Consider the following 24,695-nt stretch of genomic DNA (forward strand, 5'->3'; position numbering starts at 1 on the left):
ATCCATTTATAGTAGCATAAACAAACCGAACGAACACGCCTTTAAACGAGCTCCAGCGGAAAGGATCAATCTCTCCATAGAGGAAATCGGGAATCTTTTCATACTGGGACCAGATAGCCATATCTGGAAGGTAAAACCCTGACTGTGGGAAGGGATGAATGAAAGACTTCGGAGCTCAGTCACAGGACAGGTGTTGGCCGAATTTTTTATAAATCATCTGTTGGACTTAGGCAAGCAGTTGCCCGATCAGAATGATGGAGAGGTCATTCGTCTGACCACAACTCCATGGCAAATGTATTTCGATGGCTCCAGTACGCAAGGTGGTGCGGGAGCAGGTATTGTTTTTATCTCTCTTAATGGTCTAGTTTCTCACCATTCATACCGGCTTTTTTTCCTATGCACGAACAACGTAGCTGACTATGAAGCCTTGCTTATCGGATTAGAACTAGCTGCGGCAATGGGCATGCGATCCATCCACGTTAACGTTAATAAGGGTGATTCTCAGCTAGTAGTGAGACAAGTCATCGCTGAGTATCAGGCAATAGAAGCAAAGCAGCAGCCATACACAAAAAGAGCCCTAGACTCGATTCGCCGAGTTTGATGAAATTCAGATTGACCATGTACCTAGAAGGCCCAATGTTGAGGCTAACACAATGGCCCAGCTGTCTTCGACGTTTGAGATTTCCTAATCGGACAACTGAACAAACGTTCAAAGGACGATTCCAACAGCATTCCAGAAAACCTTTGACTGTTACATAATGGAGCCAGACGAGATCGGGCAGGAAGTTTGACCCTCTCGTCAGGTACTTGTCCGATCCTTCTAAAGAAACTCCCAGGTAAGTAAAACAACAAGCTTTGAATTATGCTTTGATTGACGGGATATTGTATCAGCGTGGAAAGGACGGACTGCTCCTCAGGTGTGTTGAGTGAGCAAGAAGCCGAAAAAATTATGTTTCAAGTCCATGATGGATAGAAGTAGGCTGTGGCTCACATCAAGCAGGGCATAAAATGCGTTGGTTGATCAGAAGGCATGGCCATTACTGGCCAACCCTCTTGTCCGATTTCTTTTAATATGCTAAGAGATTCCAGGCCTGCCAGAAACATGGACCAGTGCAGCATGTACCAGCTTCAGAATTGCATCCGATCTTAAGACTTCGCGCCTCGACGCTTTGATCCCTTGTTTCACTCCGGCCCGATCACACGTAGGAAAATACGCCTTGGCAAAGCTCTGCCTGACAGGAAGAAGTTCCGCCGCTCGCCTGACACAGAACCAATCGGAAAAAGGAGGGGAGAAGAGCTAAAAAACGTTAGAGGCGGTACTTACTACATCCGATTGCCCTGCACAGCCGTCTTAAGCAAATGAACCCGTGGATAAGTAGGCCTTTCTTGCAGCCCGATCTTCTGCCGAGTTCCCCCCTCAGCTCACGCGATAATCGGGACAGAGAGAATGGACTTGATTCACCTTTGCCTACGAGCCGTCCGGCAAGAACGAGAGCAAGAATTTCCACGTCCAGTAGAGAGGTTTTTTTCCCTCACTCTCGTCAGCTGTACATACGTCACCTTCCATTGTCTTAGCGAAGATTTCAACGTACTCCTGCGTGCCGGGAAGTTTTTTCCTTACCCTAGAAAGCCAGTCTTCTTCACATACGTCTTAAATTCCGTGGTTTGCTGACCAAGTTGCTCACTACTTTGAGACTCCCCCTCTTTCGAATCCATATAATTTTCCACTTTAGACATGGGAATATTTTAACTGACGACAGGAAGAACACTACTCTCCCCCAGACCTCAATACCCCCCCTGAGGAGAGTAGGGATCCGAAAGAGTACTACAATTATCAGAGAAAAGAAATAAGAAAGATTTTCAAAGAAAGTGATGACATCCATAGACACAAATCTTTTATTTGTTTTGGGGTGATCAAACTTGTAGCCCTTCTGAGAGCTAGAATACCCAACATAGACACATTTGAAAGACTTATAATCAAGTTTGTTTCTGAGAGGACTCAAGTCATGAACAAAGCAAACACAACCAAAAACACGAAGAGAAATAGGAAAGACAGGGGTGAGTCAGGTTTCAACACTTGAATAGGAGATTTACCACTTAGAACGGACATACGAAAAATAAAATAACATGCTGTTAAGACAGCTTCTTACCAGTATTAGCTACCTTCATCTCGGTGAGAAGAGCACGGGTAACCTCCGAAGATGCCGATTTTTTCGCTCAGCTACTCCATTTTTTTGGGGGGTATATGGGCAGGTAGTTTGAGAGTCAATCCCTTGTTTCTGCAGATAAGCTTGAAAGTTCTTGGAGAACTATTCTCCCCCATTGTCAGTCAGATCTCAAAATCTTAACATTTATACCACACTGAGTTTTTTATCATCTTATGAAATAACCGGAAAATAAAAGGAACTTCATTCTTAGATTTCATAAGATAGATTCAAGTCACTCTAGAATAGTCATCAATGAAGGAGACAAAATATTTATAAAGAAAGGAATCGAAATTGACCGATAGCCAATGCTAACAAGCAATAGAAGAGATATTTACAAAAAGGTTAATATGGGATAATTTTCCCGTATTCCAGATGCGAGAGTTGCGACAGAACAGAACAAATGAGCGATTGCAACAGATACGGATTCCCAAGCAGGAAGATAGGAAGTATTGAAAAACAGATCGATAAGATATCTTTTTTAACGAATTGCCTGATTGCGACAGCTTATCGAGACTTGTTACTAGACCAAGAAAATTCCCTAGAAGAGAGCTTAAAGAGGGCTGAAGTTTAAGGAAAAGCGGCCATAGAGCCGATCTCTCCCATCAGTCAGACAGATGCGATCGTTAGAGATTCAAGATTCCCGGTTGGACCGATTCAAGCGATTGAAAGAGGAAAGACCGATTGATAGAGGTTGGACGGATGACCGTCTTACCAGATGAGCTGCTTTGCTAGACTTGTCTAAAGTGGAATTCACTCCCTAGCCTAAAAAGAGAGCCCTTTTTCGATAGTGATTTCAGGTATAGTATAAATAGAGTACGAGATTTGAGCTAGCAGGGCGACAGAAGAAAGAAGACCTCTGGCCTGGAAGGGATTGCTTTCTGCCGTCTGTCTTTCCCTTCTATCTCTTCTATTAACAAAGTAGGTTCAAGTCAAACTTTTGGCTTGCTACAAGCTGGTGGGCCCAGGGACTGCAGTCAGCCGCTTCCCCTGTAGTCGTCAGCTCGTTCTTGACAGATCCGATCGGGTGTTAATAATCTGGAGTAAAAGGATTCGAACCTTTGCATGCCGGTACCAAAAACCGATGCCTTACCACTTGGCTATACTCCATACGGCCTTGTTTTGGACGTTAGAACGGGGAGAGGGGGAAGGGAAAAGCAGGGCTCGAAGAACGAGCCGAGCCGTGCAAGAACGCGGGGATATAGCAAGTAAGCAGTAAGGTTCTCCCTTTAAAGACCAACTACAACAAGCTCGCGACTCTAATAGAAACAAACGGTAAGCTCTCTGCTCTATTTGCTTGCAATGCTATACCTATCAAAGTGGGCGAACGCTTCTGTAACCTTAGACTCGTTACGCTGTTCGACTGAACTCGTTGGCTCCGCGTCCACCGAAAGTCGGTAACCTTCGTCACCGTCAGCATTTTGTACTCTCTCGATAGCTTCAATAGTTCACTGAAAGCCTTTGTGTAATGAACCGCAAGCCCTTAAGAAAGAAAGACATAATAAAAAAAAAAAAAAGGCTTGATTGCAGGAACCGACGGTGACGAAGGTTACCGGGCCGATGCGGCCGGTGACCGGGAACCGCAAGGTTGCAAGGTTCCCGGGAAACGACGTTCCCTTTGTAAAGTAGGCCTTTTGATAACTAATTAGAGTTGACATGAAATGGATCACGGAAGAAGACGTATCTGATGAATGAATTATGGAATCCCCTCCCACCCACACGGGTTCTTCTATGGAAGGGGTTCCCCTTCTTCTATGTGAGGTGGGGCGTACGTAAGAGCGGGACCTAGATAGAACGCGGAGCGCCGGCCCCGGCCGCCGATACAGTTATCATGCTTACCAGCTCTTACCATTGCCGCCTATAGATATAGATGGGAGGTAGGCGAAGGTAGCTTGCTTCTCTTCTCCTAGGCTACCTGCACATGTTATTCGCGAAGAAAAGGCAGCGAGCGGTTCTTCGCTTAGTAGAGCTACCGGCCGCCGGTTACTTTCTCAGGGCTCCGCAGGAGAAGAAAGAAGGTCCGGGTCAAATTTCTAATGAAGCGAAGGTCCCCCTTACTCCCTATTCTCTCTTAAAGCTTTATAAAGCTCGGCGAAAAAGGGTTGGTTAAGAACTATTGACTGTAAACCATAGCAGTTACAGTCACTCAATGGAAATGTTCGCCTTTGGAATGAAGATGGATGAGCAGGCACTTGAGCCTGGAACTGATGAAATTCGGGGAAAACATGGAACCGGTCACTAAACTGGGGGGGCGAGACATGACCGCGACTTAAGATTCAAGTACCGTTGAAAAGACTAAAGGAACGAACGGAGGGAATGACTACCTGTAATAAAGCGCAGGCTAATACGAGCCGACCAGAAGAAGCAAGGCTTAGATTACCAGATCCTGGACACAATCTTCCTAGAGATGGAGAGCCCCTTGCCTCGCCTTTTCTAGCCTCTCCTTCTTGCTTGCTTACCTAGCTCTTGTCTTAGTGACTCTTCCACTTTTCTAGGTTTTTTTTTCTGAGTGTTAAAACGGTAGATTTTTCATTTGCCAATGAATTGGATCCGCCCCGATTCGATCAATAATGGGATTCTTGGCTAGAAAGAAAGGTTCTGTGACATGGACGCCCAGCCCAACTCGGTCGGTCGGTTGGCCTACCTAACAGATGATGAGATTCTCGATCGATTTGATCGAATTTTGAAAAGTCTTTCTCACTATTCAGAACAGTGGAGCTTTCGATCAAGATGTTCTCGCCTCCCCCGTTCGGGCTCTCGCTCGAATCGGAACCTTTATGCGTTGGTAGGCTTTCGACTCAATCCAATAGCCTACCTATCGGGCGCCAATAAAAGAGAAAGTTATCGCATGGGCTCATCATCTGATGCAGAACTGATTTCATAACCACTATCCATCACCAAAATCACATTCCACATCCCACTTAAAACTTTTCGATTCGATTCCTCGGGTAGCCTCCTCTATAAAGGCATTCCAGCTTCAGAGGCAGGTGAGCCGGGTCAGGAAGGGGTTTGACTGCCGGGGATGGGATCGGATCCTACTCGAAGCACTCCACCACGAAAAAGAGTCTTCGAGTAGGATAGGCAGTAGAGAGAGGAACTCCTATCTGTAGGGCGGGCTTTCAAGACAGAGATGCACTACTCCATCTGGAAAGGGCTTTCCCTCGTGGAGAAAGAGAAGAACCCCTTATTTAAAGGTAAGGCCAGAAGGGAGTCAAAAATCAATAGAAAAAATCCCTTCCCGGCCGACGGGACTCTACGTCTGGGTCTTATTCCATCTCAAACTCGGATTAGGAAGAGTGCCCTTGAACTACAGATCAATCGTAATAAACAATACAAAAAAAGAAATGGATTCTCCTGCCGGCGAGAAAGGAAAAAAAAGGCAAAAAAGGGGGGGGGAGATAGGGAAGAGGAGATTAAGGATAGTCATTCCACTCCATAGATAGTGAACACAGATTCTTGTTTCATTTTCAATTCCTTTCTTTCGGGTCGAAAACGCGGGCTGCTGGTGGGGCTGTGCCCATTCTCCCTCTTCTTCCGCTTTACAACCGGAATAAGGAACCTTAGAATTCACCCTACCTGTCGATGAAAAAATGGGATTTGAGAGGACCACCAGCTAGCGGATCAGAAAGATTTTTATGGAATGTCCTACTCCTGCCCGAGCTTTCCGATCAATTAATCCCCTATTTCAGGGACATCTCTTTGTTAGGTAGGGCCAGGGATCACTAATTAGTCGAATGAGTCCATCCCTCTGGCCTATATATCATTTATTGGTCGATCCGGCTGGCGGCTCCTGCATCTCCTGCGTCTCCATGGGGCCCCTTCATACAAGTTTGTTGCTAGGAGTCCCTCTAGTCGAATCAATAATCAATAGAAGTTTACTTACCTGGCTTTTCCATCGACGATCTACTGCTCCCTCTTAGTTGCAGATGCCCATGCTTTGATTCGAAAGCCCTAGCCAGTGATGAATCCCCAGTAAGATCGGAGTATTGAATTCCTTGCCTCACCCTGAGATGAGAGGGAAGGTCGATTTGACTCGAATCCTGGACCTAATCTTTAATCCTACACCGGTGAATGATGCGATGGGAGAAGTTTTGATTTTGTCATTTTTTCATCAATGCTGGCCCAGCCCAGTCGAGGCTCGTCCATGCCCAATTCCAATGGACAAACCAACCTTCGATCCGCCCCTAGCTCTATAATCCACCCGCCTTCCCCAGTCCCTGAAAGCCCTCCTCTCCTGGGCCTAGCCCTCTTTCTCAACTCGAGTCTTAAGTTCAGCGGCTTTCATCGTTGACGAACACCCGCGCTAATAAGACAAAGAAGTGGGGAGTCTATGCCTTGAATGAATCAGTAACAACGAATTAGTGGAATGAGGGATCACGAGACGGATGGGCGGGGGGTGGCCTATCAATCATTGGTGGACCTTCCCTTGAACCGGTCACGGAGCTCTCAACTGAGTTGTTTAGGTTCTGGAATTCCATTTCTAGCTGGGGGTTTCGGTTCGAGGGTTATAAAATGAAAATGTGGTGCGGGTTCATCTCTCTCGACCAGTTCAGGTTCAAGGTAAGGGTGATCGAGGGGACCCAGACTTTAGATCTCTTCTCTATGGCGGGAGGTTTCTTTCGTATCAAGAGTGTGTTGGGGAAGCCAGGGAAGACGGATTGGATCGAGAGGCGATGCCTATGCCTCTTCTTTATCGATAGGATTCCCATCATTTGCAGTCTCCGGCGAAGGAGACAAGGGCGAGGCACCGAACATGTTCTATCCTCAACCTCCATCCGTCATTGGTAATCTCAATCCGCTTTCCTATTCACTAGTACACTGCGCGCTACAACTAGCAGCCCCTTTACTAGTAAGGGAAAACGCTAGCGCGCAAGGGCTGAAAAGCCAGCAACTTGTTAGGAGTAGGTTTTGGCTTGCCCCTTTCTCTAAAGGGGCTTATGCACTCCACTCGCTGCCTACTCCACTCGTTACCACTAAACGACGAAGCCAGGAGCGGAAGGAGGGACTTGAACCCTCAACCTCAGCCTTGGCAAGGCTATGCTCTACCATTAAGCTATTTCCGCCAGCTACGGTAGTGGCGAAGCACTACTGAGCAATTCACGTATCACTTGATACGGACGACTTCTGTTTTTTCGCCGGACCACACTCTTGACCTCCGATCGAGCTACGAACACGAGTAGGTAGGCGGCTAGGGGGGAGGGCGGCTGGGCTGCCTTTTTTATAAATCTCCGGCCGCTCAGTGCCGCTATTGGTGCGAGTTGTAAGGGGTCTTGGTCTCGAGTCGAGCTGGGGCGTCATTTCATTCTCGTAACGGGAGTGAGTGCACCGCAAGACCAGACAAGTGACTCCCTCGCCTCGCAGCGGCGGCATCTGTCTTTTAAGTTAAGTCATTTCCTAAGATGGCTCCTCTTATTCTACGATAATCCAAGCAGCAGCTCCACGAGTCCGCTCGGAATCAGTCGATTCCTGAGCTATTCGTTCTCCCCTCTCGGTTGGCGTTTGCCAGCCACTAGAGCAAGTAAGAGAACCTACAGTGAATGAACTTAAAGAACCACAGATTTGGACCGGATTGTACACCTTTGTGTCTGGCTATGTATATGGATGTGCATAAAGAAGGGACGGGACATCTCTCTCCTTTCTTTGGGGGGGAAGAGAGAGTGAATAAGCTGCAGCGGTACCTCACGAACTTCTTACTGGGGCAGCACCATCCTATAGGCATTTGCGAGTGTTTGGATGCACGTGTTTTGTTCATATTCCTGCGCAGTTAAGAGAGAAATTGTCCCCTAGGCAATCACTTGTATCTTTCTTGGATATGCTCAGTCCGGATATAGATGCTATGACGTGAAATCCAAGAGACTCGATGTATCCTTGAATGTTCTCTTTAATGAGGTCGCCTCATATTTTCCTTAACCTAATTCATCAGCCCCGGGGGAGAATGGTGATGGAGATGTATTGCGGCCTTCTCCTGTTCATCAACTCGAACCTCATTCTTCTGCAGTTGATGTTACGGATCAGCCTCACTCTTCAGGCCAGCATCTTCTGCCGCCTGTTCAGCTGACCTCAGAGGATTCAAGTCACCCGGCACAGCATGTTTATTCTCGGCGGCGATTACATTATGTTTCCCAGGCTAAGACTACTCCAGAAGATCCGCAGTCTAGCCCAGTTGCTTCCTCAGATTCTGGATCCCTCTCTCAGGTTCGTCGATCCTCTCAAGTTTCTTATCCCGTTGAAGGATTGTTGTCTTATCTTATGAATCGTTTTCCCCAAAACATCGAGCTTACCTCATGTCAGTTCAATCTTCTCATGAACCTGAACCATTTGCTGAAGCCTTCAATCATTCTTGCTGGAGAGATGCTATGCAGGAAGAAAGAAATGCCCAGAAAAAAAGAATCAGACTTAGTCTCATTGCCTGCAGGGAAACAAGCCATTGGCTGCAAGTGGATTTACAAGATCAAGCATAAAGCAGATGGCTCGGTAGAGAGATACAAAGCTAGATTAGTAGCTAAAGGATTCCTTTTCAAGAATATTGAGTCGAACCCCTTTAAAGATAGGGAAAACATTTGCCCCAGGCTGCTAAAATGACCACCATTCGTGGCATTCTTGCCTTGGCTGCAATCAAAAAGTAGCCCTTATTTCAACTTGACGTGAAGAATGCCTTTCAACAACATAAGGGAAGGGGGGATCCGCAAGAATAAGTTTCTATTCAGCCTCCTCCAACTCCAGGCTTCTCTTCTCCTAGGAATCCTAACTTGGTATGCAAGCTCAAGAAAGCGATTTACGTTACGGCCTCCGACAAGCTAAAGCAGGCCCCCTTCCTAGCTCTTGGTGCCTGCTTTCAGAAATTTAGCTCGTTTCTCACTGCTTCATTTTTGAGAAAGGGTTCCACTGTAGCCGTGCGGATTCTTCCATCTTTGTTCGTCGACGTCATGGCCGTTGCCTCATCCTTCTTTTATACGTTGACGACAACATTCTCACCGGGAATGATTTGTCTCTTTAATTCGATTTCATCAAGGAGCTTGGCAACCCATTTCATTTGTCTCTTTCATCCGCTGCATTACTTTCTCGGCATGGAGGTATCTCGCTCCACCTCTGGTCTTCACCTAATTGTGGAAGAGGGGAGGTGAGTTGATACTCAACTCTCTCTCTCGCGCCTTTCTTCAGCTTGTTCTTGTTCGTCTATTCGGGACGGGGCAGGCAGCTCACATACATGAAGAGAAGAAGAGAGGGGGGGTTCCTTGAGATTAAGGTGTCAAGGCGGTCGAAGAAGGCCACAAGTGGAAGGAACCGATGCTTTGGTCATTCAGTTGACTCCTTGCTGCCAGTCCGTGCTTGCTGTCATGCTGGCAAAAACAGGGGTTTCGGCCGGTTTTACCTACTATTGGATTTGAACCAATGACTCTCGCCGTATGAAAGCGATACTCTAACCGCTGAGTCAAGTAGGTCAAGCTGAGTCAAGTCAGAGAAAATAGACCCCTATAAGAGAAAGCCGTGCAACCAGAGTTCCGCTTACTATACAAGGGGGGGCGGAGCGCTAAGAAAGAGAAAGCGTTATCACTATACGAAATGAAGCAGCGGCTAGCACGCTAAGATCAACCACTTGGAGAGCGTGGAGCCTTTCTTTCTCGGTCGTCTGTCTTAATATAAGTGGATCCGATTCATGCGGTCGTTCTCTGCTGCATTGGTGTTTTCACTCCCCACTCTCCACCATAACAAAATGTTTCCACTATATCTCAGGAGTAGTCAAAGGAAGTACGGCGGGTCCAAGTAGGAAAAAATGAACTAAGAAGTAGGGCATACAACAATGGATCAATTCATTCAACAAGATCCGTTCGGATCGGACCAGGATGAATGGGATTGGTCTGACCTCTCGCTCGGATGTCAGACTCCCGCCGCCTGCAGATGTCCCATGCCACGTTTCGTGAACAGCTATACCCGAGAATGAATGAATTGTGTGTGATATAGCGCCGAATAAGCCACTGCTCTATTCCCGACTCGAAATCTATAAAGGACTTTAAGGGAGAGAAAATGGGAGCCCTATACCATACATCCTGCTGCCTCGGGACGACCGCACGTTACATCATAGCAGCACGACCAAATGAAGGCGGAAACCCCTTGTATAGGTTGGGCGTTTCTGTGCACCCGGCATCCTGCAAGAAAGGGCCCCTTACTATAGAACAAAGCAACGAATTGAGCTTTAGAAAGCCGTTTCGCGTTAGCGCATCCGTTTTCTTGCTCGTTAGCGCTTTACTAATATAATAGAAAGGGGCAAGCCAAAACCTACTCCTAACAAGTTGCTGGATCGAAGTAGAACATTCTCCATCCGCTCGCCAGCAGCAGAGGGGGTTCGATTCCCGTTATACGCGATGTGGCGAAAAAGACTGATTCAACGAGATATGCCTTGCCTGCATTAAGATTTAAAACTTGTCGTCTACTTTCAGGAAATGTTCGGAACAGAGAACTTACAATAATACAACGCCGCATTCTCCGAAGATTGAGGAACAAGAAGAGATCTATTAAGAGAAAGATTTATCCGAGAGAAAATCTTAACAGTTACATCCAATCACAAACTACACGAAAGTTGCCCCTTTTTCATGGGAATTTACCTATCACAGAGATGCACAGAGGAACAGAACGAACTTCATATATCCCTTTTCCACTCAATCCAGAAACTAGATTGGACGTTATTCTGGTTCGTCTCCATTTTTGTGAAACTATTCCTCAAGCAAGGCAGCCGATAAGTCATCGAAGGCTTTGTGTGAATAATGGAATGGTAAGCATTACTCATTTGAAAGTGTCCCACGGTGATCTAATATCTTTTCAAGAAAATGACGCGAGAATCCGCGGTGAAGAAATAAGGAGATCTTTCTATATCGAAATTTCAGTTGAAAAAATCATAGGCAAATTCCTGGATCACCCGGTAAGAATGTGGAGAAGAACCAAAACAGAATGGTTCCACCTACTCAAAACTAAGAGGGGATGCCGCCTACTACTAAAATCCCGGTTTTTGCAACAGTTGCGTTCTTCTATGCAAGAAGAAGACTTAGAAAGAACAAAGAAGTTTGGATCCGAAAAAGTATGCTTAGGCAGTTCCTTCGCTGAGCACAACAGAATGAAGAGGAATTTGTATCATTTCAAATCCCTATTCTTATTGAAGAGAAGGAACGAGAAAAACCGAAATATTCCTACTCGAACAAGAAGTCCTATAGTTTACAACTCTTCTTTATATAGTAATTCGACCTATTGCTCCGCGTCCCCCCATCAGTTTACTATGAAGAGAAGAATCAAAAGGATCGAACTACCTACTCATTATTCGGAGGTGAATCATAGAACACCAAAAGCTGTGGTATCTTATGGACCTAACATAGGTCACATCCCTCACGACATAAGATTGAAAGATCTAAACCTTCCTCTTCGGAGCGGAAACGGACGTGGCCAAAACATATAAAGATCGGCGTAGTCGCTCATAGGGACATATCTATCCGGATAGAAGATAGTCTAGATCTTGATTCTGATTGATTGCCTTTTTTTTTGACGACAAGTTTTAAATCTTAATGCAGGCAAGGAAAGATCGTTTTTCAATTATTACTTGCTGGGTCGGAGCGTAGACGAGCGAGCAGAGCCCAGGAAAGAGGGAAGCCCGTCATGGAGCAGTCGACTAGAAGTAGAAGACTGCTGGCCTGAGAGAAGGCGGCCTCTCTCGGGAAACATGGCCCAATTTTTCTTCTTTCTTTTTGATTTCGGGTTTCTTTATTTTTTCAGGGGCCCAGAACGCTAAAAGGTAGGGGAGAAGCAAGCCTAACCTCTGATCGACCTGGACACATAAAAAATTCTCGGCGTCGAGAGAGATTTGAGATTCCGTAAGTAACTCAGTGAGTGCTTTCTAAGAAGGGCTTGGCTTGGAAGAAGAAAATGAAATACGAACAACCGCGCTGGTCGTAATAGATCGACTTTCATGCTAGTTCTTGCTCCAGCATGAAAGTTCCATTTCAGGGAAGGACGACGTACCAATGATACTTTCTGTTTTGTCGAGCCCTGCTTTGGTCTCTGGTTTGATGGTTGTACGTGCTAAAAATCCGGTACATTCCGTTTTGTTTCCCATCCCAGTCTTTCGCGACACTTCAGGTTTACTTCTTTTGTTAGGTCTTGACTTCTCCGCTATGATCTTCCCAGTAGTTCATATAGGAGCTATAGCCGTTTCATTCCTATTCGTTGTTATGATGTTCCATATTCAAATAGCGGAGATTCACGAAGAAGTATTGCGCTATTTACCAGTGAGTGGTATTATTGGACTGATCCTTTGGTGGGAAATGTTCTTCATTTTAGATAATGAAACCATTCCATTACTACCAACCCAAAGAAATACGACCTCTCTGAGATATACGGTTTATGCCGGAAAGGTACGAAGTTGGACTAATTTGGAAACATTGGGCAATTTACTTTATACCTACTATTCCGTCTGGTTTTTGGTTCCTAGTCTTATTTTATTAGTAGCCATGATTGGGGCTATAGTACTGACTATGCATAGGACTACTAAGGTGAAAAGACAGGATGTATTCCGACGAAATGCTATTGATTTTAGGAGGACTATAATAAGGAGGACGACAGACCCACTCACGATCTACTAAAAGGAAAGTAGCTTGATATTGGTTCAAATCCAATTCGTGAGAAGAGTCCAATCCCGAGCAGAGTTCATACGTGAAGTTTCATTGTTGAATGAAGGTGAGTTCAAGGGCTTCTTTCTTTGATCGGGAAATGCACGCACTTCTTTTGTTGTCGTTAAGGTCCCTTCCCCCTGAGTTCAAGATGTCCCTTTCTCTTTCAGCAACTTCCCTCATTGGGATTGGTCAAGCTCCTTCACTTATTGCTCGATCCGATCCGGAACCTATTGGGATAGCACCTTTTTTTCTTCCTATTATTAGGTCTTCTTGCCCGTTAAGTTCCTCTACTGGTAGTCTAGTTGTAGTTTTGAGCGGGTTTAATAACAGAATCTGGAGAAGCTTTACAAAGTGGGTAGGTTCCTAGCTCAACAGAGGAAGGATCCCCAACATAAGGTAGCTTTCCCAAGGGAACTCACTCTACTTAAAGGTTTTTGAGGTACTTACTCAGGAGGGAAGATTACTTTACAAACGAAGACGGGGAGGGGATACCCCAGGGAAGGGGGGAACACGTTAAGTTGCCAGTTCCGATCGAAGGAGTAGGGGACAAGGTGCTCGACCAACTAATCAGTATTGGGGAGAACGAATCTAGCTATTAGCTAAAGGTAGATTGCTTTCAAGCCCCAAAGAAAAAATCAATCTTAGTTAGATATAGATATTGTTCACTTAAATCGCTTCTTCTTTGCTATTACAGATTTCAGCATTCATCTTTGCTTATATCGCATGTTCCTCTATCGATGGTTCGGGTCGGGTGTCCTTAAAAACACAAAAGGGGTTGGTTATACGCCTTATCCGCATTTTGATATCACAAATCGGGAAGCGAAAGAGATGAATCACACGGGCGAGAGGGAACAGGCTTCAAGCAAACATTTTTTTCAAGTATAGCGCGAAGAGAGCATAGGAATTCTTCTCCAGGTCCAGTTGCAGCCGCTGCGTCTGCTGATTCGGATGCTTATGCTTACTATTCTCCCTCTGCCCTAGCTCCAAGATCTCAGTTTGTTGCACCAGGAACCTATTTCTCTTTAGCAAAAAACAGTTGGAACGCGGTCTCCTAGGTTTCCTCTTATCAGCCTTCTTGGAGGCATGCCAACAAGGTCTCACGATGAGCCACTCGCTTAGAGTTCGGTGCGAGGATCAACACCCTTCCTTCAGGCTAGTTCCGCTCTAGATAAGAAACCGACCCAAAGCATCGCAATAGACGCAACAGCAACCTGCACCCACCGGCACTTTTCCTTGACTTCTGTCGGTCCCCAGACTCCGAAAAAGTTTATGTTATTACAATCCGTCAGTACGAAACTATCAAGCTGAGCTAGATCTAGGCTGCAGGAGAGCACTTCTACTCAGAGCGGCCAAGCTCACTTCGCGCCAAACCAACAATCTGCACGCTTAGCCGCATTGTTCATCTTGACAGGGAAGGAGAAAGGAAGGCTATGAATTGAGCTAACGCCCTCTGTAACCCAAGGAAGGGTGTTGATCCTCGATTCGAGTCTCGTGTTGTGAGTGTCGTGTCTTGCGTTTCGAATTCCTTTCGATTGGGAAAGTGTTCAGTGAGCCGATCCAGACCTAATGGATCTGGTTTCTGAGAGCACTGACAAGGCTAAACTCGCCGGTTGAAGAGAGCACTGAATCATTCGAAAGGGGAAAGATTTGAGTTCCATTTGGAATTGACTCAGAGAGGTCTGTGAGCTCGAGCTGGAAGAGGGCGGTGAAGCTTTCCTCGCGCTTAGCTAGTTTGGCTCGTGCCAGTGGGTGAAGGGTGCGCTTCGCATTGAAGTGCTACCCGGAACCTACCTGACTTCCTCGATGATTTGTTTGGATAGAGGTCGGAAGAAGCAGGCACACCCACCAAGTTTAGGGAGTCGGAGGTTAGTGATTCTTAAGCTAGCCTGTGACTGTCCCGTTGCTCTTCGTGAGCCATAGCAACAGGATTTCATAGAAAGAAAGCATTCGCAGTAAGCCTAGCGGCTTCCTATGATCACCGATCAAATAGCATCACGCTCAGGAAAGGATTTCTCCTCAAATCAAGTCAGTCTTCCCTCCGCTGGAAAGAACGGATCAAGAAGTGGTGGTTCAGTCACTTCGGTAGGGGATTCGCGATGCCATCTGTATGGTCTTGCTGTTGATGGTACCTCACAATGGGGGTGCTGCCCAAGCGGAGCTAACTACAGGTCCGAATATACTGCAATCACCCAGACCTTTCTAATACTGAAATCCTGTATACGAAATTTCTTCAGTTGCTTACTCGACCAGACCGAACACCCGAAAAAGAAGTTCTTTCTCCATCGAACGGAAATGGACGAAGAGCGAGGAGGTATTCTTCAGAGAGAAGAGCCTAGAGAAATTTCACGATAACTGAAGAGGGAATGCGGCTTGACTAGTTTATAAGACTATAGACTTGGAAGGCTTTCCCAGTTCGCCCTAACGCAGTGTTAGGGTCACTACGAGCTGGACTCGTCGTGAAACTAACTTCTTCTTAGAGAAATGATGTGTGCTAGCCTTCCCTTCCAACCATCGGCGTATCCGCTTCCAGAGCTTATGCTTTATCCAATCCAGTTTGTGAGTCTATTCCCTTTCCTTTGGTTTCTGATCTCTCTGTCCCTCCCAACCATACCTCCCTTACCTTCTAAGGAAGGGGCACGGTTAGCCAATCACCTGGCATTGGGTCAAGAACTTAAGGAACGGGCGCAGAGCCCTAGTGAAGCGGTACCTCCATGCTGAACACCAACTCACACCGAATAGCCTTTGTTGCATCGTCACTTTCGGATCAAGATCCAGAAGAGGCTTTTGCGCCCACCTCCTTCTCTTCAGAGATATGGAACTCCAAGCCATCAACATTTGGGAAAACAACATACCTTGATGCAAACCTATATTCCCCTTAAACCTGCCCACCACCCATGAAAAGAAAGACTACATAGGGCCTCCTCCGCCCGCCCCCGCCCTGGTTCAAATACCATTCTTTTTCACTTTATCCTACCCCGCTCACTGCCCCTCAGGCTTAAAAAAACGCCTTTTCGTTGTCACCACTTACCTAGATCGATATGGCTAGTTTTCTAGCGATATTTCTAGCTTGAATTAAGTAAGGCTTCGAAGCCCCTCTCCTCTCTCTGTAACTAGAGAGGTAGGCAAACCTGAGTTTAGAGCCACCTCGATTCGGGATGTCGGAACACCAACCGGATAGGAAACCGAATCCTAAACTGACTTCGGAACAGGTTCGAGAGCTTCGATCGAAACCCTTTCCTATCTAGTGTCAGCTGATCCTTCAGCGTCTGCACCAACTAAATCGGAAGCTTAATTCGAAAGACGAGAGTAGGCTCGAGGAGGATCAAAAGACTGATTCTCGGTCCCCTAAAGTTAGAAGGTTAGACTGCAATGTATGCCTATGGAAAGAAAAGTCACGAAAAGCGATCCATATGATCATAAAGAAAGGCTTGCCTATACGTCTTTCTAGCGTACGCGCGGTTCCTTTCGATTGGAGCCTGTCGCTACCTGGATCAATCAGCCTATTCTAGTTCGCCTTGTGTCATCCGATTTGAGGGAATGAATTGGATCGTGAACTCTTTCAGACCCTGGCCTTTGATCTTTCGCTAGGAGCGAGGTTGTCCTTAGAAAGAATGGTTGGAACCGAGCCCCTGGACCTATGAGACTACTCGAATGGGGGCTTTTCATTAAGGGAAGGGGGTGTCTGAAGCGACACCTTTTATACTATACTAACAATTTTGTGTACGAATTGACTCTGGTGATGGATCGGGGTTAGAACTAGTCTGAAGCTTGTCAAAATTTGACGGTTTGAAGATGGCGATGGTGATTGAGCCGGTGCTGAAGTTGCCTGAGTTTGATAAGCAATTTTCGGTTGAAACTTTCGCTTCTGGCAGAGACCTTGACGGGCGGAGCACTTGACCCGTTGGTGATGCAATTGGCAAGTGAACAACGAGTCTTGGTTGAAGACTCAAGCTTGGTAGAAGCAAACGAGTTGGCTATGACAGATTGGGCATGTTGTCGCTTACGACTTGGGATGGTATGGGACATTCCCTCATGATGGAATAGCTACCTTGTTTGTGTTGTCTACTCAAGGGAAGAGCGGGATACTTAGCGGAAAGGGTGGACAAGGCCGAGCGCGTTCAAACGTTGCTCCATAGTGCCCTCCTGGGGAGCAACCGAGAACAAGGGCGGTGGATGGGACATTGATCCAAAGGTCGAGTACGGTACGAAGAAGCCCATTTCCTTGAAAGGCAGTTTAACGCAATGATAAGCCCCGCCTATTTATTTGCATAGTTGAAAGTAAAACTTTAGAGCTCGGCGATAGGAGATGTTGGAAAGCAAGTGTGGGTTGTAGGGGTACGCGTAGTTGAATAAGGACTTTCGGATCTGACCAGACTCCTATACGAGCACCTGACTTCCCTTATATTTACTGGAGAATCCCTTTCCTTTCCGGCTAGACCAAGGAACCGAACCGGCGTCCTCTAGGTGTACAAACTATACTCTCGCTCGATGGACATACTACAGAAAAGAGGCAAGCGTTCTAACTGATGTTATTTCCCCGTCAAGGACTTTATGGCGTGCTTCCAACGACTCAATTACCTGAAGACCTTCGAGGCAATGGGGAATACGATCGCTTTCTCCGGCACTGTCTATTGGTGCTGGAACGTTAACTAGCTAGAGAAAAACTATCTTTACAGGGCCTTACTTTCTATCTCACACTCGGGAAAGAAAGACTCTTTGGCACTTGCTTACGAAGTAGCTTATCTAATCAAACTGTTGGAGCTACTTGAACTCTCAAGGGACTGAGAAAACAAGGCTTTTACTATAGGCATCTGGAAGAAAGGCGGGATTTCGAGCAAGCATTCAACATCCTGACTTGTAAGCATCCCTTATCTATATTTTCGGGTGTCTTAACAGAATAAGATAAAAGAGAACTCTTCACTCATCGACCCTTCATTTTCTTTCTAACATACGAGCAAAAAGAAGGAACCTTGAAAGTACCACTTTCACGTTAACTGGCATAGCACATGCTTTTGGCATTTGCGATGGGAACTTACGTTCTTCCCTGTCCTGCCCACTCGTTCCCTATCTATTGAGCCTGCCCCTTACCTCCTTTTCAATGTAATCCAAACCTTCATTCTTGAAACGTTAGCTCTTCATTTAGTATATATGGACTGTGAAAAGACTCTCCTTACGTTCTTGACCCGAAAGAAAGAACCCCTATCGTTTCAAGCTTCCTCTTCGCGCCCGATTTCGGAGGCTAGGGTATAGCATGGTTAAAGGCCTCTTCGTACCCCGTAAAGTCAGAAGAGTTCGGGTAAGGGCTCTTTAAGGTCTTCACAAGAGCTAACGCTTCCAACAGGGTCTCAGTTGATTGAGTAAGGCTTACCGCAACGAATTTCTTTCTATGAGATGAGCGAGCTGCCCGGACTATACCGACACCCGGGAAGCAAGCTACTTTGCTAATTCAATCCAATATAAACTAAATAAAGGGTGGTCTACGCTAAAGGAAGCGCGATTACCGGTAAGCATAAAAGTCTTCAGTGTCCCCTCGATCCGGTCTTTCAATGTACCCCGTTATCTAAGTCCTAGGAGTTATCAAAGGTGGATGCCCCAGTTCAAGTGGGAAGCTCTCTTGCAAGCCAGTCGCAAGCAAGCGACCTATATTATGTCCCGAGCAGAAGTATTCATTCGTAGGGATGCCTAAGACAGCTTCAGCCCTCTTGGTTGTGCCCTATCAAAAATTTCCCACAAATAAGCCCAGCCCTACTAATCATCTAAAAAAACCTGGAAGCCTGCGCCCCCTTAGTTTTCCATGCCCTGAGAGTGATGAGTCCTTAGCCAGTAACGCCAGTGCTTCTTTTCTTGCTTCCACTGAAGATACTCTTTCTTCGCTCCTCTCCAACTCGCTTACTCGCATAAGGGTCGATGCAATTGAGTCCTTTTACTACTCTAAATGAATGCTCTCGTTACTTTTATGGAACTCGTCCTTTTGACTTTCTCTTATTAGCTTAATAACAATTGAATATCGCTTTCTTACTCTATGTTTATGTTCGCTGTGTAGCTCCTGTACTGGATTTTCGCTCTATAAGGTCTGATCGTTCAAGTTTCAAGCGCCAGAAGTAGGAATGCTACAGCCTATCTACTGCTGCAGAAGCTTTCTTATTGGGTTAAGCTACTGGGTTAGCCGACATAGCGTACAAGGTTCGATGCTTTTTTATTATTAGTTAAAAATGCACAAAAGAAGGCTTTCAACGATTGGGTGGTTTACATCGACTGAATAGGATAGGGGAAATGAAAGAAATCGTCTTCTTTCATATATGAATTGGAAAACTAAAGCATCAAAGGGCCCGGAAATCCAAGTATGATGGAGCAGAAGTTCTCTACCCTACCCTATCCGTTATAGTCGACTTATTGAATACCTAACCCTCTTACCATTGCCTAACAAGTTTAGCGTTCCGTTCGGGCGGCTAGTCTAGGGTGAAAAGTCTGTCTAAAAAGTCTGTTCATTAGCCCGTGCCCGTATGTCTTTCATAAGCCCCGCCCCGAAAAAGTATGCCCGAGAACTATAACTATATATAAACATCTCAATGAAAAGCATCCAACCCTTTGCCCGCTGCAAGTGCTTTCGACCGAATGTAAGGAAGCCCGGGTGCTCAACTAAAATAAAAGCAAGTTGAAAGCTAGGTTTTTCGCTGCCTCTTCCCAAAGGCCTGCCTTACCGACACGCCACCCAAAAGAATCAAACAAGAACGCGGCGAGGGAGTATCTTCTTTGAGAAATGGTTAAGTTTCCGAGTCTGTTTCCGTTCTCATCCTCCCTGGAACCATGGTCTTGTTGCTTGGCTTGCTTTCATGTCAGTACTTATTCTCTGAACTTTCAGACTGAAGCTTAAGACATGGGATTGCCTGGAAAGAAGGGGCACCTTACGCCTTGGCTCAGGGGAGATCCCCGGAAAGAAACAAAAGAATCTATTGGCAAGCTGGTATGAGAGGAATGCGAGCTTCATTTTCTTTCATTATAGTTTTCTCCTATTCTCAAGTGAAGCGAAGAAAGCTCGGCGCCATCCCGCTACTGTCTAGCTGCCATACCGCTTTCAAGAGCGAGGGCAATAACTTTAGTAAAGCAAAGACTAAGACCTTCGTCGAAAAGAGTCATTCCCTTCTTCCGGCGAGGGAAAAAGAGGTCGAGCTGGAGGGAGCCTTCTTCATATGTGGGATTGATTTGGAGAATATAAGCCCGTCCACTGCCCTGCTATGAGTTGACAGTCTCAGAGGCAGTCTTCCTCGCATTTACTCGACTTACTTCGCAACTTAAGAACTAGCTCAATCTGAACCGATTAGTCTGCTATTCAAGTCTTCTCCTTAATCCCTGAAGGCAGAAGGAGGATTAGATCTCGGTGTGCTACCCCTGTGTAGTCTCAGCCCGCCAATAAACCATTTGAATACCAGGATAAGATATATAAGAAGGGAAGGAGCTGGTGCCTTTAATATAATATGCCTTGCTAAGCGCCCCCATTCAAGCAGGAATCAAAAAAAGAAGAAAGGAGGACATATTGGTTGGAGTACTTTCTTCCTTTTTTGGGGACCTTTCTTACTTTCCCGCCGAACCGGGGGAAGAAATCCATTCGCAGCCTTCTCCGGGAGTTGGGCAGCGGCTTCCTGGTTCGCTCGAAATCTCTTCCCCAGGGATAAGCCAGGAGGTAATATGGGGGGCATTGGCAGAGGTGGCTCCAGAACAGGCGGCGGCACCTCCTGCACCACTTTCGGTGGAAGAGGAAAAACAACTTCTAACGAAAAGAGAGGATGTAAAGTTTTTGATTCGTGTACTCCTGCAAATTGGCTATAACAAGAGGGCTCGGAATGAAAAGGAGATTAAGCAGCTCTTCCAGGATATTGATATTGATAGTGAGAGGAATGCCACCTTCTTAGAAGAGCTCCATGATCACTTACGCGGTCTACGTCTACCTGGGGGGCATGGTGGAACGAGCGGTCAGCCCAAAAAATTCTCTAATATAGAGGTTCAAGAGCTGCTTCGCTGGATTTCCGAGAAGAGGGGAAACTGAAGGGCGAGCTCCGCAGTAGGCTTGCTCGGCTGAATGGAACTAAAATCGGAGGAGAAATGGTAGGAGAATGCACATAGAGTACGATACATCGGTGTAAATGACAGACAGAGGTTTCCATTGTGGGAGCAGCCGCGAATGCCGATCCTAATAGAACTGATACAACTAGGGAGGATAGAAGTGAAGAAGACCCCTAACGCGGTTGAGGGGCAGCTGACCGAAAGGAAAGCGGGTAGGCCGCCTGCTTATTATTGTGAAGGTGGCACTCAGAAAACCGGGGTGCCGCCCTAATTACAAAATGCGAGGTACCGACGCCGGACGGGCAGACCTCTTAGGATCCGGTAAACAGGGTAGCCCCTGGTACGCTTGGGGCTGGATTGAATCTTTTTATCGGTCAGGAGAGGGGCCAAAGTAAGACAGTGAAAGAGAAAGCACTTCACATAAAGAGCAGAACTTCTTTCACGTACTGAAAGGCAGGCCTTTTTCATGGTGATTTTTCTTTTTTGATTGCTTTGGAGAAGGGGAATGGTGAGGCGGGCCCCATCCACCAGATTACTTTACCGACTGGAATGAATCCCAGGCACAGGAACTGGTTTAACAAAAGGGGTCGAGAACTACATAGATCTGATACCTTCTTCCCTTGGTCTGGGAGGTAGGTTATGTAGGAAGACAACTTTCCCCAGGTTGTTCCGATCCCAAACGGCCAAATAATCAATTAGTAGTATGCCGGAACTCTTTCTCTTAAGGCGCAGAGCGAACTGTCGGACTAGGAGCTGCGTTGTTTCATAAGAAGTCCCCCTCTAAATAGATGGCGAGAATCTGTTCTTGGTGGTAGGGCAGTAGGAAGTAGCCTTTTCTTCAAGCAGGGCTTTCTCGATAGCCAGAAGCTCTTCCTTCCATTAGTCATCTGGGCTTGTAGTTGCGTTGCAAGCAATTCTCTCTGTCAGGCATACCCGACAGTGTCCCCCATTTCGTTTCGCTTTCGAGCGAGGTCCTTATTTCTTTTATGCAATTTCATTTCTTCTATAACAACAGGATGCTATTGCTTGCTGGCTACGAATCCCATTTCACGAAATGACTTTCCTTTCTTAGACTAAGTCTCTTACTCTTACTTGAGATCTTATCTTGTATTCTTTATAAGCTGTGTTACGAGTTCTAGCAAGCCTTAAGCTAGTTATAATTTATATTATAAAATACATCAAAGTGAGTACAGCAAGTCTTGAATCAGGTTTTTCCAAGGGTTGGAAGTTAGCTTTTCGTTTCTAGTCCTTGGTCATCAAGATCAAGCGAGTAGGAAAGGAGTGAGCCCCAAAAAGGTAAGGTTATAGGTCCAAGGGTCGCTCCTTCCATTTTTATCTATCATATCCTAGATAACTTACAGCACTTCCCCGTGATGGCTAACCTCCTTCTTTATTTCGGGGCTTGGCGTAGGGGCAATGGCTTTACAGGCGTAGAAACTTTTCTCCGGGTATTGTTTCTGTTGCAAGCAAGGGGTTAGGCTCGAAGCAACTAGGCTATCAGGGATCCACGGCCTTTCTTCCGTTTCTCAATATCAACTCCCGATTCTCGCTCCATTTATATCTATATTGATATAAACAAGTATTTCGTTTCGCTCGTACGTTCAATTTAATCACTTCGTAACCTTTACTTGATCACTGGACGGCTTTACCTTTGCTTTCAATCTGTCTTGTGTCACGTAAGCAAAACTCACTTGTTGGCTTACACAACTAGGCGTTAGGAGCGTAGAAGCGAGAGTGGGGTAAAACGATAGTAATATACTTTACACGAGAGGTCAAGAGGCGGTGCCCGTATGGTTACCACCTAAAGCGGCTCTAGACTTTCCACCCAGGCGTAAAAACGGTTATTGACAAAACTTAACGATTAAGCTTTGCATGGGAAGCTGCCACCTGTCTGTAATAGGAACCGAGTCGCTAAAAGCAGGAGTTTCATCAGCATCGAGTTCTTGAGCCCACGGAACGGGGAGTGTTAACGAGTCACTAACCCGTAGTGCGTAAGAGTCACGTACCCCTTAGTCTGGGTAAAGCTTCCTAAACCTCGCGATTCGACCGTTGGAGCTGAGTCAATCTTGCCAAATTGGCAACTTGAATGTCTGGGTCTGTCCTATAGAATTGCTCATGGAACTTGCTTTCCAGATCGTACCAACTTTTAATAGAGTTTGGAGGGATGTTCATATACCAGGGGAAGGCCGATTTAGTAAGAGAGTTGGCAAAGAGCCTCAACTTGAGGTAGTCCTTGGACCTAGCTTCCCCGCACTGGACCGAGAACCGAGCTATATGCTCAATAGTCGACTTCTTCTCCTCACCGGAAAAGAGAACAAACTCAGGCACCTTATACCCCTTTGGAAACTGATGAACTCGGTCGATCCAATCAGGGTATGCTTTCCTAGCCGTCGGCCTCAGATGGACGAGACAAAGAACGCAACTCAGGGGGCGAGAACTCAGAGAGGTGGAGGTCCGGACAAGGCTAGAGCCAAGCAGAGGGATGGAGTAGGGGACGGTTGGTGAAAGTAGGCACGAGTGGAGAGGCAGGTGAGGAAGCGCAGGTGTAAAAGTCGAGTCTAGTATTTTTGCTTTCTTTCGTAGGCGAGTGAGAAGCGAGAGTGCAGGCTCGCCCCGAAAGCGAGCCGGGAGCGATCAAAGGCGATAAACGCTTGATTGTATTCTTGACTGATTCAATTGATAACGAGAGATAAAGGTACCCCGACCATGCCCAAAGGGGTTTAATAACTAGTAGTGGCGTGCTGAACTGAAAAGTACGGCGAAGCTTTCGGAGCGTAGTGAGGTGAGCCAGTGCCTGTTGGTGGTCAAGTCCCAGTGGAAGTGGAAGTTGTTGGGCGTTCAGGTTGCAAAGGAAGTTGGTGGGCTAACGGTGGTCCAGGTAAGGTAGGTGGGGAAGGCTCGCCACGAGATCGACCGATAGCTTTGACCCAACCCCGGAAGCGGAAGTGCCAGAGAGACTCTCTTTGTGAGGCAGAGTGACATTCCAAGGTCAGGTATAAGGTGCTACGGGAACGATGTCTCAAAGGTCAGTGCCAAGGGCTCAACGCGGAAGCAATCCGCTGCTCACAGGGACCGTGCGGGCTGACGCTCTTCTCTCTCAGGCAAAGAAATGTGATTTTCACTTTCGCTGGTTCAAGGTAGGCTGCTTAAGCAGAGGTTGTTGTTGTTGTTGGCGTGAGTGAAGGCGTTCCTTCCGGTGGGCATGACGAAGCTAAGCTGGAACTAATTACGAAAGCATAATCGTTTTCAAGGCTAGGGCATAAAAGGCTAGTAGGGCATAAAAGGCTAACAGCTTTTCCGAGTCAAAAGCGGCTAAAAACACTCAGCCATAAGTTCCGGTTTCACCACAGTACAGGGCTAAATAAAGGGGCTCAAGGTTGGCATGACGAAGCGTCGGGCATCAAAGCTACCGGTTTCAAAGTTCAGTTCTAACGGGCGTTCGGAAAGGCTTGAAATCGTAACGTACAGGTAGACTTTGCCAAGGCAAGGAAAGTAGTAAGAAAGATATCGATGGAGCGGGCAGAACCTCGAGTAAGACAACCAACCCTGGAGGCCATGGCTTGGCTTTATCCCGTAGGTAGTAAGAACAGAGAGAGCCTTCTGTGCTAGCAATACAGAGAGGTGGGGAATAGTCTCCTATTGCTGTTCTGTTAACCCCTCTCTATCCACTGAACACCTACCCAAAGATCCCAGGCACTCGCTCACGTACTGTGTGCTAGTTCAATCCTCTAGCGTCCCCGGAGATCAGATTGAGCTGGTTTCCACCTAATTAAGA

At 46.4% G+C, this 24,695-nt stretch overlaps 2 non-coding genes across 2 annotated transcripts; both read right to left on the reverse strand.

The window, feature by feature from the left end:
* Window positions 1-7,195: 7,195 nt before the first annotated feature.
* Window positions 7,196-7,267, reverse strand: TRNAG-GCC. Its single transcript has one exon. It is a non-coding gene; the product is annotated as a tRNA-Gly (tRNA).
* Window positions 7,268-9,573: 2,306 nt separating this feature from the next.
* Window positions 9,574-9,646, reverse strand: TRNAM-CAU. The gene has a single exon. It is a non-coding gene; the product is annotated as a tRNA-Met (tRNA).
* Between the last annotated feature and the right edge of the window lie 15,049 nt (window positions 9,647-24,695).

Source organism: Quercus lobata, chromosome 1, assembly GCF_001633185.2.
Source record: "Quercus lobata isolate SW786 chromosome 1, ValleyOak3.0 Primary Assembly, whole genome shotgun sequence".
Lineage (NCBI taxonomy): Eukaryota > Viridiplantae > Streptophyta > Magnoliopsida > Fagales > Fagaceae > Quercus > Quercus lobata.